The following is a 4,136-nucleotide window of genomic DNA, read 5'->3' on the forward strand; positions in this document are numbered from 1 at the left end:
GGGAGTTGGGTAACTTGATGGGGGCAAATGAGGTTTTGCAGTTTCCCGATTTTTTTTTTTTAATTTGTTTTTATTGCAGAATTACATATGCTACATCGAGATGAGTCAACCATTACATTCAAGGCATTGCATAGCATTATCCATTGTCGTTAAGATTGTACACAGCCATTTAGCCCACATTCCGAAGGCTGGGCGGCGTACCGGTATGCGCCTGCAGTCCATTACGATGGGCATCTCTCAGGAATGACTGGATGACAACATGATTTGGCATCTGCTTTCTGTTTTCACCCCTAACTCCCCCCCCCCCACTAGCCATTGACCAATGCTATGAAGCCCCCTGTGTGGGCCACCTGAGTGACAACGGTGCGCACCGCAGCGGGGTCCGGTCTGTGTCGTACATCAGTGGCCAGCTCTTAGGACTGATTGCCGGACCTCACTATCATCCCTAAAATGTCGGCTAGTACCTCATGTCCCATGTCCATAGCCCCCGACCCCTCGCCTCATGCACTCCCCCTAATGGCCCTACTGTAACCTAGTAACACCCCTACAACCATCCCACCCTCCCAACGTGCTGCTGATATGGGTAATAAGTGTCAATCGTGAAAGAGAGGGTTCACCACTAGTCGGGCATGTGCAATCTATCTTCCTATCACCACAGAACTCCGCCCTCCGAGCGTGCCTATTCCTCGTCCTCAATCAGGTAGTCTCGTAGCGCCTGCACCACCACTTCCCAGGCCCTCGCCATCTCTAAGCTCTTTTCATTGTCTGTTCTGGTCGCCTGCCTCATTCTGATCACACTCTCACAGCTGGCCCACTTCAACAACTCATTCGTCCACCTCCTCGCTGCTGGGCCCTCTTTGGACTTCCAGTGCCAAGTAATCTCCCTCTGGGCCAGTGTAAGTCCCAGGTCAATAAACTTGCTCGCGATTTTTGTCTTCGCTGTGTGGGGAAACCAGAGCAGCAAGCACGCCGCCATATCAAATTCCACCTCCCGATCAGTAACTGCATTTAGTACCTCTCCCACCTCTGGCCAATAGTCCCCCAGCTTCGGGCACCCCCACAGCATATGATCCAGCTCGACCTCCGGTGCCAAACACCTCGGGCAGGCCGCGCCTTGCACTTGAAAGTGTCGCCTAAGTTTCCCCGGGGTCAGATAGGCCCTGTGCAGAATGAAGAAGTGTACCTGTTGAAAGCGGACGTTCCTGCTACCCTTCCACGTCCTTTTCAATATGTGACCACAAACTGTATCCGGTATGGGCTTGCCTACGCTCTCCTCCCATTTTGATTTCAGTGCATGTAACGGCTCTAGACCCTCGTTCAACATTCGGGACTGGAGGCAGGTCACTGCTTTAAATGTGCCCGCGGCCATCACCACGTACTGACATGCCATGGTCACATCCGGTTCTGCCAGCCCACCCTTTCAGTGTTTTTGGATTGCTGCCACCACCGCTGCATGCAGGAGATAGTGCCCTTCCGGGAGATCGAACTGATCCCGCAAATCCCTAAATGGAGCCAGCTTCCCGTCTATATAGAGGTCCCCTATCATCTGTAGTCCCAACTCCTCCCATTCTAACAGCGGGGACCAATCACCCCCGTGTGGAAGCGCCGTCAGCATCCCAAGAGGGAACTCCGGAGCATACGGCCGGGCCACCTTCGCTCGTTTCAAACTTCTCTGCCAACACAGCCGAAGCGTCCTTTCCTCCATGGTGAGGGCTCCCAACTCTAGCCTCTGTTGCATTACAATATATGATAAGACATGCCTCTGAATACCTATCCCCTTCAATTGGTCCGGGCCTCTAAATTCTCTAGCAATGTTTTGGGTCAACACCTGTAGTTGAGCCGCCAGATAATAGAGTTCAAAATCCGGTACCGCTAACCCACCGTCCTGCTTGGGCCTGACCAGAGTGTCCAGCGCCACCCTGTGTCGTGCACGTCCCCAAAGGAAGTCTATAACCATTGATCTCAAATCCTTAAATATCCGCTGAGGGATCCAGACTGGTAGGGTGCGAAAATAGTACAGCAGCCGAGGCAGCGCCACCATCTTCATCAATGCCACTCGGCCTTGCACTGATAGGGGAGGGAGGCCCAGAAGGCCATGCTGCCCTTCAGAGCCCTAATGCTACGACCGATATTCCCTTCCAACAGGCTGGTAGCGTCGTGGTAAATTTGGACTCCTAGATATGTGAAGGATGTGTCCTCCCATACCACCTCCATCGCGAGAGGAGGGTATTGTACTCCCACTCGCAGCGGGAACACACAGGTCTTGTTCCAGTTCACTTTAAGGCCCGAAAACCTAGCGAAGCTGGACAACATCCCCACTGCCCATTCCAGCGCCCCCTCCATATCCTCCAGGTAGAGCAACAGATCATCTGCATATAAGGAAATATAATGCGCCTCCGCGTCCCATCCAACCCCATTGAACATTGCCCCCGTCCATGCTTGCGCCGCTAGCGGTTCCATCGCCAAGGCGAACAACAGAGGGGACAGAGAACAACCCTGTCTCGTCCCTCTACATACCGGGTAGGTGTCTGAAACCAACGATCCCAGTCGCACCCTGGCCGTGGCAGAGGAGTAGAGAACTCTCGTCCAGCGCCCGAATCCATCTCCCAACCCGAATTTCTTCAGGACCTCATCCAGATAGTTCCATTCGAGGCTATCAAAGGCCTTCTCAATATCCACCGATAAAACCGCCGGTTCATGCTCTGAATCCCGGGCGGCACCTGAAACACGGAGTAAGCGGCGAATGTTTGTGGACGTGCTCCTCGTCGAGATAAACCTGCCTGGTCTTCGTGGACCAGTGAGGTCATATGTGGCAGCAGCCTGGTGGCCAGTATACGACTTAAGATCTTGTAATCCACAGTTAACATGGAGAGGGGCCTATACGACCTCACATCAGAAGCCTCCTTGCCGGGATTTAGCAGCGGTACCACCAGGGCCTCCCTCATTGATGCTGGTAAGCGGCCCAACGCCATAGCCTCAGAATACACCGCCAGTAGTTTAGGCGCCACACTATCTATGTATTTCACATAAAACTTGATCGGGAGGCCATCCACTCCCGGTGTCTTATTTCTAGCCATTTGCTTAATGGCCGCCCTGATCTCCGATAGTGTTATCGAGCTACCCAGATCCTTTGCATCTTCGCTATCCAGTACCGGAAGGTGAACCGTCTCAAGATACTCACTAATCTCCGCTATCTCCACCCCAAGCTGGCTCTCATACAGTGTTGTGTAATACATTTTGAAGCGTGTCAGAACTGCTGCCTGTAAGTAGGCCATCTCCCCTGACTCTTCTCTGATACTCAGAACAGGGCAACTAAGCATGGGCGTAAAATCCGTTCCGCTCACGGATTTTACGGATTTTCGGTAAATTCGCAATCCGCGAGATTTGCGAATTTACCGCAAAATCCGCAAATTCGCACGCAGCGGATTTTTTTTTCTTGGTGATACAATTTTGCGGCGCGCGGCGTTTACTTACCGTCATTCATCGTTTGCCGAGTTATTTTTCTTGATATTTTGCGAGTGCTGCGCCATTTTGGATCTTGCTGCAGGATCCCGCGGGAATTTTGCAAGCGCGATTACGTAATCGCGGCTTGCCAACTTGTACAGCGAGAGTTTGTCAACGCGAGTACGCCGTGATCACGTATCGCGATACTTCGCAATTGCGAGCTTGGAGATGCGGCGAGCAGCAACAATCTCGCACTCGCGAAAATAAAAAATTTGCAATTCTGCACAAGAAATCCACCAGCAAGCAGCATAAACCTTCTGGAAATGAAGATTTTTATCTGAATAACTCCTCAGGTTGGCATTTGCCTGCACTTTTTTTGCGAGGAGTCCATTTTGGGGAGGGGTGGGGGGTGGTAGGAAGGAAGTGCCCCACAGTCTTCAACTTCCTGTTCCTGTCCAGCAGGTTCCTCCCAGTGCTTTGTCCATCTAGGCGGGCGCCATCTTGGAGCATCCCGACGCTCGAGCTCTTCATTGCGATGCCTACTTAAAGTCGTCCTCTCCCGCGCAGCGGGACCGCGCAGTGGGACGCCGTCGCTTAGCCGGAGTCTTGCCAGAGTCCTGCCCGTCTGCGCTCGTCCGCGTCGAAGAAGCATGAGCGGGGCCTGGACTCTGGCATTTAGTCATCATACCATC

Source organism: Lissotriton vulgaris, chromosome 6, assembly GCF_964263255.1.
Source record: "Lissotriton vulgaris chromosome 6, aLisVul1.2, whole genome shotgun sequence".
In the NCBI taxonomy this organism is placed as follows: Eukaryota; Metazoa; Chordata; class Amphibia; order Caudata; family Salamandridae; genus Lissotriton; species Lissotriton vulgaris.